This window comes from Bombus terrestris, chromosome 7, assembly GCF_910591885.1.
Source record: "Bombus terrestris chromosome 7, iyBomTerr1.2, whole genome shotgun sequence".
Lineage (NCBI taxonomy): Eukaryota > Metazoa > Arthropoda > Insecta > Hymenoptera > Apidae > Bombus > Bombus terrestris.
In genome coordinates, this window is record NC_063275.1 from 13,702,594 (window position 1) to 13,720,080 (window position 17,487).

Here is a 17,487-nt window from a genome sequence, read left to right on the forward strand (position 1 = left end):
TGTACAATTGCAATTATCTTCTTTACAAATTTTCTATTGGAATTTAACGTCTTGGAAATGGGAAATATTTTGTTTCACACGAGTATGGAATATTAATCACGTACTTACGTAACAAGATTAAAAACGAATAATCCAGAGGCTCGTATCTATCATACTTTTTCTATTCCCCTTCAATATATAAATCTTATATTATATCGGTCGATAATATTCTAGCGTTAATTGGACACGAAGCAGATAGCTAGCAATAATAGCGAAACGCTTGGACGGAACGCTTCAATTCCGCGCGGCCTAGAAAAACCAAATTCCCCGGTTATCCTTATTGCCCCCCTGCTGGCCTCGATTTCCTAGCATAAGTTACGGTAGGCGTCACGAGCGGTCACGTTCGGTGATCGTTCGATTCCTCTTCTCCCTGGACGATTTCTTCGACGTATCGTCTCTTCGCGGAACGACATTCCGCTTCGTACGAACGTTCGAACGTGCAAACACTTGCCGGTTTTCTTGTAGTCGCCTTCTCGACGTGCAGCAGCCAGCCCCCAACGGGCGTTTATCCACGCGATTTAAAAGCGGCAAAAATCCTGACCGCTGCTCGATCAGCGCCGCAAGAAACCGAGTCTTCCATCGTTCGTAATCGTTTTCACGGAAGATCGACTGTTTTGGTGTTTCGAACGTCTATGGTAGTCTTTACTCGCGAGATGTTCGCATCGTTTTGGGACAAAGGGTGCTCTCCCTTCCCTCGTGACGTCACCGAAAAGGGACCCGTTACCTGGTGTACGTCAGATTACGTCACAGCGGCAGATGCGTAAGAACGAGGGAATTTCTGAACAGATGTCCAGGGGTTGTTCTTGAGATACTAGGTTATCCGATGTTAACCCTTAAACATCTGATCTTTTTGAATATAGTACAATATTTAGAAACTTTATCGATTTATATGCATAATATATAAACAAATTATGGAATAATTTTGTCGAGGGTACTACGTATAAATTGTTCATCCTGTTAATCATAGGTATTGCGCTTTGGCGTAATAATATTTTAAATGTAAGAAAGGATAACTAATAACTATGAATGACAATGACACATTCGGAGTGTGACCATGAAAAAATTATAAAACGATCGTTCGAGGTTTGTTACTTGTCACCAATATAGTTAGTTGATAAATTATCGCGCAGAAGAATTCCAGTAATATAAATACACAATGTAGAGTAATTATTATATTATATGTATCATACATTATGAACATTGTCGAATAATATATTCAAGGGATAATTCATACTTTAGGATCTTCAAGTGGTAAATTGAAAAGCGAAAGACGTTCGAGCGTGATCATTATATCTTTACATCTTATATAATTTTTCTGTAAAAATGTTAGTAACCATAATCCTATTGCAAAACTACTATTACCCGTATTATTCATTTAACGCAATCGTATTAGTATGTGCCTACTTCATAACTGTGCAGTAACTATTCTTTGCAAATTTCCGTAGGCGTCTGACATCTTCTTCACAGAGCCTTCACAGTACGATATCTCGTTGATCGGTGTATCTCTACGATATACGATTACAAATGAAACATCGTTACTCATCAAAACGTCTGCCAAGCAGTTGGGTCAAAGATGTAATTAATTCCATCGGATTCAACGATGGTCTTGCTACGTCGTTATATTTCGTACTCCGTATTTCCCTGCTGTGTTTCCTACCACGAAATTTCCTTTTGATTACGTGTCACGAGAAAGGACCATCAAGAGGGTGAAATACGTGCTCAAAAAAGAAGGGTGAGTTTTTCCAAGACCCACCCCTGGAGGGGGCACCGGTCGTTTCGGGAACCGGACGCAAACAATTGCAGACATTTACGACTCGTCCTCGATAAATTTCGCGTCGTGAAAACCGACTATATTTCCTCTCAGGGTGGGAGAGAAGTTGCTGGTCCGAGAAGAGGCGAAATTTATCTTTATCCAAAACAACAGTCACCCCTTCGGGGTGAGCTGTGGGAAACACGGACAGCTGAGGAAAGAAAGAAGGAAGGAAGGAAGGAGGAGGAGAAAGGACGAGTCTGATGCGAAAGACAGGCGCAACCCCAAAATGCTTCCTGTACTTTTCCACCCCTTCCAGTCAAGATTATCCTCCCTGTTTCTTGTCCAGAGTTTAAAAATACCATGTGGTGGTTCTATCTTTAGAAATGAACTCATTGAAGCAACAACGAGGAACTTTTTATCGTCTATTGTCGCACGTTGCAAACGGTACAAAGATCGACTTGTGCAAACATTTTGTGCACATCGAAATAACGTAATCAGAGGAACAATTTTGTTTCCGTTCCAAAACGACATTTCTTCCGAAGGAAAATATGTCTTTGACGCGGTGTGTTTTGTTTCTTCTTTTTTCACCTTTGTCACCGCGAGAAACGGCAAAGAGCGACTTTTGTTATCAGCCAACAGAAACCTGAAGAAACACGGAGAAACACCGGGCAACAACTGGCAACTTTTTCGAGAAACATGGAATATCGATAAAACGTTTCACATTGTTACCTCTAAGGACGCAGCTTTCGTGCAACGTCGTTTCGATAAAGATTACCGTGAAAGGACAAACGTCACGCAGCTTGCCTCCCTTCGAAAAGATCTGTCGATATGTATCGAGATGTATATGCTATCGATAGATAGCAGAGAAAACAAACGCCATTCGTCATTCGTTTCAATTTTTCGATTGTTGGTTGAATTGTGCGTGATATTTTGACGCGACACGCTACATGGGAATTGATTATCCGACATCAATCTTCGCCAGCCGGCTTATCGAGAGTATTACGCGGTTGATATAGAGATCTTAGCCGGTTCGATGATTGCCTGCTTTCGATGGTCGTCAGGCGTCAACATTGCATCCCGTGGATCATTCGTAATCGAGAACGGAATTAAGCGCTCACCAAGGCGCTCATACTCGCGCCGCTGATTGCAGTCATTAATAGAGAAAATTAATGAGCCGGTAGAGCCGACTCGCTTCGTCTTTGTCCCACGCGATCGTTTCAACGCGCCTCTCTCCTAGAAGCGCGTGTTGATTCACAAATAAATCATCGGCGTTCGTGCCTCTACCAATCGTTGTCCGAGGAAGAAACGAATTTATCCGAGGCTTCTATCCATCTCCTGAGCCCTGTAGCATGGGATCAACCGCTTCATCCGATAGACTTCCGTTTCTATTACTTTCCTTTCCGATATGCAAATATCGTTTTATTACGGAGTTTGTCTTAGTAAAATACAAACGGATAAAGGGGTGCTTACAATATTATTCAACCACTGAAACATGTGATTTGTGATACTTTCGGAGAGAGTAAAACCTTGATCCTTTTTCAGGGCGATGTTACCTTAAATTTTCATATTTAAATTTTGCTTTCACGTTTGTAAACGAAAAGGATCTGTAATATTTTAAGAAGACGATTAACGCGTTAAATTAGATAATAAGAATTATTTCATATTTAAATTGGATAGAAAGTGAGTGAAACAACGCAGCAGGGTTAAGTTGGAAATGTGTCTTTTCGTTTGTTTCAAAAGTATATGATCATTCTCGTATTGGGGGATAGTAATTTTGCGAAAATTCTAAAGTATTGTAGAAGTTTCTGCAATTAAAGCAACGACGAAAACTTGAACAGTTTGCTTTCAAATATCATATTTTGTGTTATTTATTATCGATTCAAGAAATCTAAGAAATTCTCCTTTCCTCGGTCATTGGTAATTGGTCTACCTAGCTGCATAGTTCAGTTAGAAAAACACAGGTAATATAACGTAATATCGTTAATATATTAACAACTACATGTTGATTTTTACTAGTACCACAACACTGTTATTGAGCAAGAAGTGACAGGGACTTAATACCGTGTAGTATTAATAAAGGATTGTACATAATATGGAAATTATCAATCAAATCTTAAAACCTACTTAACATTCACAAGCATTATACGTGTACAACCTCGTATTATAAAAATATCACTATATCGTATGTTGATCGTTTACCAAAATATTCATCTGCCAAATAGTATCCATATCTTAAACAAACAAACTTCTTTCTAAATTTAAATTTCCTAACCTTCACAAATCTTCCTCGCAAGGTAAATTTTAATCATCGCGCGTATCAACTAGCGTCATAAATCTCCGTACGTACAAGTCGTCGTACTCGCGCCAGAGATCTCTCGTATCGTAAATTAGAAAAGCGAATACCTCGTAGATCGCTTTCAACCAGATGTTCGTAGCCGGCTGCGTATTCTTTCCTATATATTTCCATTCTCGCGTCGATGAGTTTCTTAGTTACCTTGGAAGGTCGCTCGATGACCTCGGCCTTTGAAGGCTCACCCACAACCGCGATTACGGCGTCTGTTCCATTGGAAACGTCGAAACTCAGTGCCGAGGTGGCGGCGGACGAACCGATGGTATGCCTTTCACCTCGCGTAATTATTCACAGTTCATTATTCAGTGTCAGATTATCATGGCGTGACAAGTGTTGTCGCGGCGCGGCGTTAACGGATGCTGGCCGCGAACCTGCCTGTGAACCCGCCTTAAGCCACCGACCGTATCCGTTCACAGGAAACGCGCGTGTGAGTGATTAGAGCAGAAGCGCTAATCAGACGATGAAATATTCCACAAAGGATCGAAGCTGGCGTATACCCTCGGTGTACCCGTGTACCACCGATGGACATACTAAAAGTTGAACGAACATAACCTCGACCGGTTTCAGAAAGCATAAACGATCGGCCACTCGTTCGAAACTTGTCCCGCTGATATCTAATATTTATTTCTTCGCGTTCATGAGTGTTAGAACGCTGAATGTTCGTACAGAAAAGAATTACCGGTTTATAGTAGCGTGGAATATTCGCTTCGATTCATAGGAAAGAAGCACAATGTAGGCGAAGCTAGTCGTAAGAAAACGACGACGATAGCAATAACGCGATAAGAAGAAGCTGGAAGATTTAATTAGTCATTAACGGTGGACTAGGTATCGTTGATCGTTTAGCATCGTTTATGAACGACATTTCAAACGGAACGTTTATCAAGCAAGCCGTGGCGATATTCTTTTTGCCGGTGAACGAGGGAGACGCGGATTGATAGTTAGAGAGACCTGCCGCGTCCGTGGGTGTGATAAATTGCGCTCCACGTGCAGCACGTTCCATTCGCACGTTGTAAAAACGTTTTATCGGTACCTCTGAACTCTACGCTCGATTCTCTCCGAAAAAAAAACGCATCTTGATTCCTGAGAAGTTCGTACTTAATACGAAGGTTACTTGTTTATTTTTCACGAGATTCATCTTAATTGCTAAATTACGAGTCAATCGAACCTCAATAATATTATTCTTTATAATCATAGCTACGTATGATTATATTTGACGTAAGATGATATGTAATAATTAAATAATAATAGTTAAATTGATTTTCAAAAATCTCGTAAAAAGACTAGTTCGTTACTCGACAAGCTCTTCATCTGCAGGTTCTCTAATTTCTGAATTGCAGATTACTATTATCGATTGATTAGGAAAATTCTGCCAGACCAGTGGAATATCTTTGCGCGTTCATGTAACCAGCGATGCTTAAATAGTAAATATTTTCGCTATTATGTGTCTTTCGATATGTAATTTAATTTTTGTAGTCCTTTTATGGATATGAAAAGCTAGAAACGCTACTTCTAATTCTCGATTCATCGTTGATTTATACATCTTGATCAAGCTTAAATGTCGTCATTGCGAATCGATTATTGGCTAGATCGGTATCGTAAAATTTGAAAAACAACCAAATATTTCCTATACGAAAGTAAGATATTTAAAACGAGAATGAGAACAGAAAGGTTACATATTTTGGCTGGAAACAGAAATGTCGGAGACCACCCTGGACACGCGTCGGTATCAACAGGTGTTGGTTTATGACACCGTAGTGGAAACCGTGGGCATGGACATCGATTCCGATGCAATTTAGATAACCGGAACCGATTCGACAACCCTGAAAACCTGAACGCACCGCGATAAAGGTACGATGTAAATTCGGCGAATCTCGCGTGCACGCGCGGGTGTGAATCGCGTTACCCGTTCGGCCAAAAGTAAAGCTGACTCATTCGTTGACAAAGAGCCGTAACTTAATTACGTACGCGAGGTGACTTTTAAAGCGGCGGTTTCATACGACGTCGCGCTATGTCGTGTATCTCATTAATGATAATCGACGCGACGACACCATTTCGTTCCACGAATTCAACTTAAAATTTTCTTTCGTGATTCCATTTGCAACAAAGTTCATCTTTCAGATTGTTTATCTGAGAATTTATTTAACGGATTAATACGTGTTCTGCAAAGGTTTCGAACACGTGAGCTTGCGTTATACGTTGCGAAACACAAGAAAATAAGCGTGACAGTGGTAGAGAAACGGTGCGTGAGGTATCGATCGATAGTTTTAATCGAGGGTACGGCCATCGAGGCCTATCTGGCTCGACGCAGTTTATGCGAACAAGAGGATCGCCAACGCAAGACGCATAAAAGAGCACGGGCATTGTCGTTGTTCGAGCAGATATACCCTCCCTATCCTCTTTATTCCGGCGGGCCCATTGTCAGCCGATACGCGTGTACCTCTTCTTCGTTCTTCACCCGAAACTTTTCCATTCTTCTGCAATTTTCCATCCTCCTTGTCCGCATCCCTAAGATCAACCAGCTCAGTGATCATTCTCTTTGAATGATCGTCGCACGCTATGTTAGCTCTATAGTTTTCCTATACCCGTTCTATTTCCTAAACGGCTCGGGTACGGAATTCTTCGATGCTTCCTTACCGGTATCACGCCAAGGATCTTTCAACGATTCCTTAATACCGATTATACGGAATGATTAAATTCAACGTATTAATAAGACATTAGAAAATATGTTGTACGCGTGTTCGTGTGGCTCTTAACGTTTCTCGCTCTTTACGAGACGCACGAACGAGCATAAAATGGACGTGACCGCGGCGCTTGTCCGCCAGTGGACGGCAATTCGAATAAATTATTACCGGTACACGCGCGTCAAACGCGTTATTTACGACACACCGGGTAACCGGGCATGATAACGTCGTCCGGATGAGGCGACAATTAATATTCATCGAGCGGACGATGGTCGAGCACGGGTTCGTGAAGACACGACGAGGAACACCGGTCTCCGTGGCTAATTAAGAAGCTTTAATTCTCTTAAAAACCGACGTCCGGCGCGCTTTTAAAGTATCGGTTACACGGAGAAAAGAGAGGTTTCCGTAGGATATTTATCGCAGCGCACGCGTTCACGTGTATCGAAAGACCGAGAGAGGCACGAACGTGACGTGTGGGTGGAACGGAAAGTCACCCACGTGCCCCACCCTCGGCACGCACGTGTAAAGCACGCACGGTTTACACATGTGCTTACCGATGTACCTGCACGCATTCGTCACCGGACCACACGTGTAAGCGCGCCTTTATACGGCCCTCGACGGCCAGCCTATAGGTGCGTGTTGCATATTCATACACGGCCCCGCGGCTCGATGCTCCACTTCGCCATTCGGGAGGTGTAGGAGGACGGGCGTGCATAATTTTTCGAGTGCCTTGAACTCCGCGTTAATCGATTCCGCTTGCGAGCGTTTCGTTGCCAGCCGCTATCGGAGCTTGGCGACATTGCTACGAAGAGAACGATAGGTTTGTACATAACGAGTATTTTAAAATAATGGATTCTTCAAGGGCGATTGCTGGAAATTTCAAGGTAAAAGAACAGTGCACAGAAAATGCGAAAAAGAAAGTTATGTGAAATATCTTGTATAGGGTAGTCGTTATAATAAATAAGACAAATTTCTATTTAGTTTCCATTTATTTAATGGTGTTGGTAAGAACATTGATTTGCCAGTATCCACTGTCTTCTTATCACGAATGTTAAGAGATGTAACATTGCAAAGGACAAAAATTGCTAGTCTCCTTTAGTTAGAAAGCAATTACTCTTTCACCTTTTACCAAATAATTGGATTCCTCCACAAGAGAGAATAATATGTTGAAGCGTATAATTGTTTGTGTATTACTGTTAAATGCAAGTTCATTTCTTGCTACGTACTCGGTGCGTCGTCTTTACGGTTCATTTTTAAATGACAATACTTTTGACGGCCTGAAAGACATTGGATGACAGGCATTATTATCAACCTTATTCTTATTAATATTAATTCACCTTTATTAATATAAGTCACGGTATACTATTAAGTATAGTTTAAGGAACTCGTTGTAATAGCAACAACAATAGCATACACAAAAAGATAATCGTGGTATATCACGATGGAATTTATCGAACTTAATTAACGTACAAACAGTTGTTCGAATTTTACGACTCTTAGCCCTTCCCTTTCTCTTGTTCTTTCCTTATTTTTTTTTTTACTTTCTTGCCGCTCGTTTTTAATCTTGTTGCATGTGAGAGACGGCGCTCGACACGCGTGGGAGGGTCGTACGAAAGGGATCCAAGTTCCAGAGCCGAATTTTAATAGCCTGCGCGCCTTTGAAAGTCGAGGTCGGTCGCCAGTTTACTTTCGTTCGATTGCCGGACTATTTTTTATCACGTAATATTACTGCTACCTATTTATCGTAAAAGAAACGAAAATTGTTGCGAAGGCACGCGTTACTTCAGCTGCAATTTCGAGCAAAAGAACTCGAACTTTTCTTTGTTCGTAAGAAAACAAGTTATGGTAAATCATCCTCCATACTGAAGACAAAAATCCGGAGAATTTTTGCGATCACGTCAGAATATTCCTCTCGTGCTATGTTTAAACACTTGCAGCAACTTCTGCAATATTTTTGATAGAATAATTTTCACATTTTCTTTCTTATTATTAAATAAGTTAAAGAATATGATCTATTCTGCCTAAATAAGCTGTTTGCCACAGATTGTCCCAGACAATAATACTTGACACGTTTCTCGATAGCGATCTAGTTTAAAGAACATGTGACGCTGTCGGGAAATTGCCCAGAAAAGTGTGAATATAGAATGAGCCAGCAAAGATAGCTTTTTGCTGTCATTGACGTCATCCTTCTTCCACAAACTATTCACATTCGCAATAAATAACGTTGATGAAAACGATCGATTAAAAAGACACTCGTGGCGCAGGAAATCGCGGTGTAATGCATAGGTCACGGATTCCGGAACGATCTGACAAAGATAACCGCGAATACCTTAATTACGTCGATATCTTAAATAGAATCGGCGATAAAACGATTCTATCCCCGCTATGGAATAAAGAAGAGCAACGTTGCTCAAAGTGATCGGTCGCCCAAGATCCGCCGTTCATTAATTAACCTCTCGAAGCAAAGGTTGCCGAAATGCATTTTTATCGGTGCCTCATCGACCATACAGCGTCGTTATCCTGAATTTCGCGAACAGCCACGGGAAGGTAACCCGTGAAGGGAATCTGGAAATCTTGCGGCGGACGCGAGTCATCATCGCCACGGTAGTTTCTGTTGCTGGTTCCTGGCGCCCACCAGCGAGGCAGCCTCGTTACAGCCGCTGGATATAAAACTTAATTTCACTTCGCCGAAAAATAAATCCCAGGTGAGAGAGGGCCCCGCGTTGTGAAACGATGTCGAGTCTCGGCGAAGAGGGACGGGTGTGCGCGCACAGGAAGCACGGTTTCTCCGCGAAACGGCGCGAGAGGAAACCAGCTGCGCCTCTTTTTTATCCGCTCGCGCCCGTAACTTTTCTTTGCACGATCGTTTCTCGCGGAACGCAGTTACCGGTAATTTCGCGAGCCGTATCCCCGAAATCTGCTGGACCAGGCCAGGATGCGAATCGAACTGTTTCGCGCCGCCTCTGAGAACCGGGATAACTTTGCTCTCTGCCACTTTTTCTTTGCTCCCATTTTCTTCCGTTTCTTTTCTTCTTCGACCCTCGTCTTCTTCTCTCCTCGTCGTTTCTTTCGTGCGTACCAGGTGGAATCGGTCGGAGAACGGAGTCGGTTCGACCAGTTTTCGAAACCGCGATATAAACATTCGAAACAGTTCACGGGACGAATAAGAGCTGGTACACTTCGTATCCGGCATTGAAATTACCGGAGCGGCGGGTTCGCATCGTCGAAATTACCAAGACTCCTCGAGTCGGTACGCGGCTCACGTCGCACTCGTGCTCCTTCATCTCGATTCTTGTTATCGTTTAATTATTGGATCCTTTGATTGACGAAGGAATTTAATCGATCCGTATCGCTGGCGAGGAGGCTGGTAGAAGGAATCACGAATCTGTTTCAGGCTATCGTGATATATTTTCAAATATGATCGATAACGATAATAAACCTGTGGATTCGACGGATGCTTTTAACGTATTTGAAAATTTCGCGATATCAACGCAGGTTTATCCGATACCTATAAAATACTGCGAAATAATTTAAGGCGCGTAAACGAAATAAATCGCTCCAGGTGAGATTTAAAATACATGATATATCGCTGAAGTATATCTGTAGTTGAAATAATATTATTATACGCACGTAACTCATTTTATATTTCCTTAATAATTCTTTCAGTTACGATATTCCTAATCCACGGATCAATAATATTTCAGAAAAAGCGTTAGAAAAGATAAGGATGGTTTATAGGATTGGTGCTTTTACGATCGCAGGTAACACGCGTTTGAAATGTAGAACCTGATCGCGGCTACCCTACCAACGAGGCATTTTAGGCGTGCGCCAGAAACAAGAAACTCGTTTGCTACACGTCGCCTATATATTATCACTGTCGCTTTTATCGATTCGTTTCGACGACTTCCAGCGTTTCCATCGAGGGAAATCAAGCTACCATCGCCACCAACGTTTACGACTTATCTCTTCGACCAAGATTTATAAAAACCAATAAAACTCGATTACTCCCATCTTACAAATTCTCTCGCATCCGCGAATGAAACTCCCATTGAATGCCACGGACTGCCATTAAAAGCCTGTGCTACCGTGAACACGTCGATTCCCTGCGGAGAACTCGGTTCATTGTGCAGAATTCAGTTCAGTGCGGAGAGCTCGATTTACCGCCGAGAGTTCAGTTCGGTACAGAGAACTGGCTTTACCGTACAGTACCCGATTCATCGTAGAGAACTCGGTTCACCGTCGAGAACTCGTTCCACCGTAGAGAATTCAGTTCAGCGTCGAGAGATCGGTTCAATCTGGAAAATTCAGTTCGCAGGGGAAAGCCCGGTTCACCGAGGAGAATTCAGTTCAGTGTGAAGAGCCGAGAAACTGGAGAACGTTGCTCGCCAGAGATAGATATTCGCGGATGGATCGAGGGAAACGGCGGCAAGATGATCGCGCGCGATCGATACCGCGAGAGCGGGCCGATCTTGGAGCCGCCAAGGGAAAATCGATTCCCGTGATCTTCCTATCTAGAATCTGGTATCCCCGTAAGAGCAACGTGCGCTGACTGAGCGTTGCGGCTGCCTTGTTACCGAGCCTCGACCAGCTACTCTCCGTTACTCTGTGCAGCTTCGTCCTTCTTCTGGACCTTCTTCCGAGGCCTCAGCTCCGCTCCCCGTGTCCCGTCGTCCCGCGCGCCAATTCATTAAGCTGTAATTGAGTTTTCAGCCCGGCGATACGAAGACCGAGATACATCTATGTAGGATGTAAGAAAGAGGAGAGGGAGAGAAAGGAAGTAAAGGGACGAGAAACGTACGGATACCGAACGTGTGATAAAGAGACGAGAAGAGGAAAGGGGGGGGGAAAGGGAACGGGCACATCGCGAATTAAGCATGACAACGTGTGACCGATGTCCAGGCCGTGATTAACTAAAGTTTTAACAAGCTCTCTCTAGCCTTCGTTCCCGATGACGACGACCACGGGACCGACCATCGTCGATGCTTACACGCACGCCGTACGGATTAATTCTCCAGCCGAGCCGTAGTTGCGAGAGACTTATTTCTCGATGGTTAATCTACCAGGCAGTTAATGTCACTATACCTGTACTTGGGGAGGAGAGTCATTACGGCGGCCAGGCTTCTTCCTTTTTTCCCCTCTTTTTCCGCTTCTATTTACGCGCTCGTTACCCGCGAATTCGCAAGGCTCCTGCGCACTACTGCGCGCGCTCGATCGGAACGAATACATCAAAATATTAGGAGGGGCAAATACGTATCTGGATGATCCCTACGGTTATCTTGGAAGTTTCGCGCGATTTCAGACTGGCAATGGTTTATGAACCGTGTTCGTAGATTTTTCTTCCTTCCATATTTTTTTCCATCAATAACTCGCATTCCTGGCGTTCCTATCGTATTAAAATTTTTCTGGTTGGTGCAACCGTTCGTTTAACACCAGCAAACACCAACGACTAAGATATAGAAATTCTTTTAATAGAATCAAACCGAAAGAATGCGTTTATACGAAGGAAAATAGAATTCCTGCGAAGAATTACGAGTCGATGTGGATGATTGTGATTCGATCACTCTTGTACTTGGAAAACTCTTATGAAAAATTGTGAATTCGTTCAATTAAATTTATAAGATTCCTGTGAAAAATTTTGAATTATTCGATTGTCTTTACTTACTCGAATAGTTGCAGCATTAGCAAAAGGTTCATGTATGTGCATACTGATTAAAGGCTAATCGAACGAAATTTATGGCGTGGAACATGCATCGTGTCCGCATAATACGGATGCCAGAAAGTGAAACTACTCGACAATGATAGAGGGAGATCACATCTGGTGGAAACTCGTTCCCACGTCGCGACGGCTACGCGTGTCTAGGAAGCGCGTGGGCGCGCGTAACCAAGGGAAGCAAAAGCCGGTCGAACAGTTTTCAGATGAAGCCAGCGCCGTTTGTACTCGGCGTGGGTGGCTTGGAAATGTCCTGCAACGATGGATACCGGCTTTAGACGGGACCGTAATTCGAGCCTCTGTCAGGTGCGCCGGCTCGATTACCTTAATTCTCGAAACTCGTTCTCATCTCGATTTACCGGCCATCCGCGACGCGTTGCCCCGTTCCTTGGAAAGACGACCGGGGTATCCCTTTCTTCTGGTTGCGGTGCCACACCACAGATTTGTCCCTGCGACGCGCCTGCTAAGTTTCCAACGATTCGAGGTCATCGATCTTCGAGTTTTTTGGATCTGTATTTTGATCTTCCAGCGAGATCTTTCTCAGTATTCGGGTTCCTTAAAGTATCCTCGCGTTCTCGTTTATCCTTCACCGGTAATGGACTATTGACCCTTTGGTTTGGCCGAGCGTGATAAAACGAAGAAGAATTTAGAACGAACTATTTAGAAAATAATCCTTTTCTGTTTTCTTTATATCAAACGTAAGAAAAATATACGTACGAGCACACTTTCAAGTCCTTATAGTAGATAAATATTAACAATCAAAGGGGTTGCTCCACTTTAATTTGCATAATTTGCGTAAACCAATAAACGTCGACTCGAAATCAATTAAAATCTGATCATTTTTACAAACGTGCTGGAAATTCGATGTCGTTTAAAAACGACAGCATTTTTGCCGAGAATCATTGCCACTGCTGTTAGATCTTTGGTAAATTAATATTTGTTCAATCGTTATGTCAATCGTGATTAAAAATCCGTAGTGTCAACTGAGATCGAAAATTTGACGTTGACGTTAATTATTGTTCGAAATCCCTTTGAGTTGATCTTAGCTCATATTATCATGAACATCGCCTCTGCTAATTCCAAAAAATTCATACAGCAGACAAAAGTCGTCGAGAGCGAGGATCGAAGTGAATTTTTACGGAAGCCGCCGACAATGGCGAACGTGGGCCACGAATAATCCCACGTAGGTTTGGAAAAGCTGCTTAGCTCGAATCAAGGCGGCTCCATTGCACCCACTTTGTCCGCTATTGTGCGCTATGAAATAGAGAAGCATCGAGACGGAGGGCTTGATCCTCAGTCGTTATCCTCGATTCCTCGATCGTCGACCGTATTTACAGACAATTCTGTATTTACCAGCTTCTTCTACATCAAGGCGAGACCTGTTGCGTGTTGGCCGAGTTTCATTACCGGGGCCCAAATGAATCCCCGAGACGCGGCACTAATTAATGACGCGGTACGCTTCGTTCTGGCGAACGCGAGGGACCCAACCAAACGAACGATCTCGTTCGTGAGTCATCGTGAACGAGATTTACGTTGTTCAACGACGCTAATAGAATTCTCGAAAATTTCTGCCCAGTCATTTCGATTGATCCATTCTGATGGATTTCGGTTTCGCGTCGTATGCCTTCTCGTTGGCGTGTAAAAATAATGGAGGAGAAAGTCGGATCTCGTTGGTCGTAGGGAGAACCGAGCGGTCGAATTTTTGACCATTAGCTTTCTTTTCTTTTTTCTTTCGACTTTTCTGCTAGTAATTGCCAGTTGTTCGACAAAATCATCGTCTCAATATGGTCCGCGAAATAATTTTGGGGTTGTTAAATGTTGACTAAGAGGCTTGTGTTAGATGTCCGTCCTTGGCATTCGAAGAATCATGATGATTTCAGTCGAAGGACCAAGGCTATCGCGAAAGTGTCGTCCTTCGTTCACCGAAGCTGGTTCCTCCGCTGAAAAGGAACGACCGTCTCACCTTGGACTCGCTTCAGTTTCGAAGTCCAATCGTGGACTCCGTCTAACTGGTAATCATATCGACGCGTGTCGAACATTGAAACTACATAGGCATTCTTGTTTCGTTAGAAACACTGGGATAGCATCCTACGACAATTATCTTATCACGAAGAAATTATTAAACGCTGTTATTAACAGAATGGTCAAAGTGAGTAATTCGTGATTTTTTATAAAAATTTTACAGATTCATAACGTATCGTACGTCACATTTTTTTTGTAAAACATATAATTTTCCATTTTGTTTTCTTCGGTACAAGTTTCTCACTTTAATTATCTATAATTCTAGCCTCAGTGTACCTAATATTTATGACAATAAGAAACAAATCTTGCCGAAAGCGATACGCGCGCAATTATAATCCAAAGGTTCAACGTATTCCTATATAAAACATCTTTTAATCTAATCAACAAACATGCAAGAAGGGCGGCTTGTCTGTCCAAACTTCCAATCTGAATTAATTTTAATTCGAATTTAATTTCAGTTTGGCGAAAACCTGAACGCATACATTGAACTTTCTTGACGGCGTGAAACGAACGTTCTTGTGGCGGTACGAGCATAGACACGTGAGGATTCGTGTGGTATCCTGCCGAAAAAGTGTGTAACTCGATCCGGCAAAAAGGTAATAACCCGCTCATGAATTTTAATTTAAAATTAAAGCGATACCGCGCGGGGGAGGGACTCGCGATATATAGCTCATCCGAGAGTGGTTTTGCAGGTAGCTGATACACAGACACAGTCCTCCTCTTCCTCATCCCTGTTTCACTTTCGCTCTTCCTCTTCTTCTTCGTCTTCTCCTTCCTCTTTATCGTTATCTTCTTCTTCTTCTGCTTCAGCTTTGCCGAAGCTGATTCTCTCGTTCACACGCCTCCTTCATTTTCGAACACCATACAACGAGGCTGGCATTCTGAGGGAAGCCTCTAGAATGTGTCTGGCGAAACTGTTACCCTTTACCGGATAATAATAAAAAAAGAAAAAAAAGAGACATGGAAAGAGGAGAAACCTTTGATACGCGTGGGCGCGATAAATACCGGGGGTGTCTTTAAAATTTTTCTGGGATGGAGAGATATTTGAAATTAAATGAGAAACGAGTCGCTTAAAGAATTATCTATTGGTTTGATGTTATCTGAGATTTCCCTTGGATGGGTATAGTCCAGTAAAAGTATAAATCTCAGATGTTTATGTTATGTCGTATAAAAACTATCCAAAGTAAAATAGTCGCGATATTCAGAGTAAAGTATTTATTCAGGTTGTACTTTTTTAATTATTCTCAGGAAAGTATGAATTATATATCACATTGAAATGTGGATTAAACAAAATGCAGTTTACATAAATACGAAAGTAAATCGAAAGGTAGATTGTGTATAGTATCGGAGGTATCATCTATAAAATTATTAATTATTCTTGTTCACAAAATTATACGAGTAACGTGTCAATCTATCTAGCCACGAAGCCTACGAAAAGTCTTCGCTTCTATTCACTTAGTTGATGCGATAGAACTTTTCAACTTTGCAATAGTAGGAATTCCCTAATTATTTTAAACAGTCTATCAAAATTATTGAAACTATTATTTATTTATTTATTTATTATTATAAAGTGCACAGTACATTGCTTCGTTTCTCAAATTTATTTTCAAACTACTTATTCTGGTTACCAGAAATGGAAGAATCATCCTGTATCAAACTCGGTTAGATTAATTATCGTCGTAAGTAAGAGCCAGAGCTCTTACAAATTAAATTCTGTTTTATTCTGTTTTATCGAAGAGCTGTCGTCAACTATCCATTGCCTCATAAACCGAGACCAAATGATATCTCGCGATTGATCGCGACGTCTTCAGTATCCAAACGATGCGCATCCTGTAATATTGTCTGAAAGAAAGATACAACAAGGACCACAGGCATGGAGAAGCGGTACGATGGTTTAAGGTGTACGAAAGCAAGATGAAAATCACGAGGGGCCCGTACAAATGTGTGCACGCATGTATGCATACGTAAAATGCACGTTCGTAAAGCACAGTGGTTTATGAATACACGAATTTACTGCTTAATCAACCGAGGCGCTGAGGCAGCGCAATTAAAACGCCATTAAGCGGCCACATAAAAATTCTCGGTAAAATTCGGTGATATCGGGTTACCGAATTTCTCCTTCCAGGCTTCGGGGTTACGATCTATAGGATGCACGGGTTTATAGTCACCTGGATCGTGTTATAGTCAGCCGAGAATTCTCGAAATTGTATATGGGACACTTTCAGGTCCTCTCGTTTGGTTTCCTTGTTTGAAATTTTCCTTGATACATGCGACAGAAATATGTTATTCCGTTATTTAGTTACGTCAATTAAATCGGTTAATTAATTGTATTATACGTACGTATGCATAATTTCTTAAAACTATACATTTAGATTAACGTAAGTAATTCTCTTACTTCTACGACAAGCTGCCCCTAAACCTGTAAATTGCAGTCTCGCAGGAAAAAAGAAAACGCGTATAAGAACTGGTTGTAATGTTTGATTTTGCGATTACGTATTCTACATATATTAAAAAATAATTAAAATTTTATTCTTTGCAGATTGTCACTTAATTTCCTCGAAATTTTCCTTTCCTATATTTAATAATACGATTATAAATTCGTCAAAGATACTTTACTATTGGAAGTAAGAGCACGATTCATAGCAATTACAGCGATGCACCGTTATCGTAGCTTCGTTGTTTCTTTGGTCTCTTTGATGTTGCGCGACCATTATGTTCCCAAAATTGTTTTCCACCCGTTAGAAGATCAACGTAGCCCGAGGGCAGGCTTCTCTAACGGTACGTCAGTTCATCGGGAACAGGTGATTAATTATTCGGACGGGTAGGCGTGGGACGTTATCGACAAATTCACCTTGAAGAGTAAAGGTACTGGCAGGGGAACGAACTGCCTTCTCGAGGCTGCGTCGAACGCGCGTATCTAAACTCACCGGCT

At 42.1% G+C, this 17,487-nt stretch overlaps 1 long non-coding RNA gene across 1 annotated transcript in view; it reads left to right on the plus strand.

The window, feature by feature from the left end:
- Positions 1-17,038, plus strand: part of LOC125385509 — a 50,136-nt gene extending 33,098 nt beyond the window's left edge. Inside the window, exons 2-3 of the long non-coding RNA XR_007224897.1 lie at positions 15,014-15,151; positions 16,293-17,038. This is a non-coding gene — a long non-coding RNA (uncharacterized LOC125385509). The remainder of the gene's footprint in view (positions 1-15,013; positions 15,152-16,292) is intronic.
- The last annotated feature ends 449 nt before the right edge of the window (positions 17,039-17,487 follow it).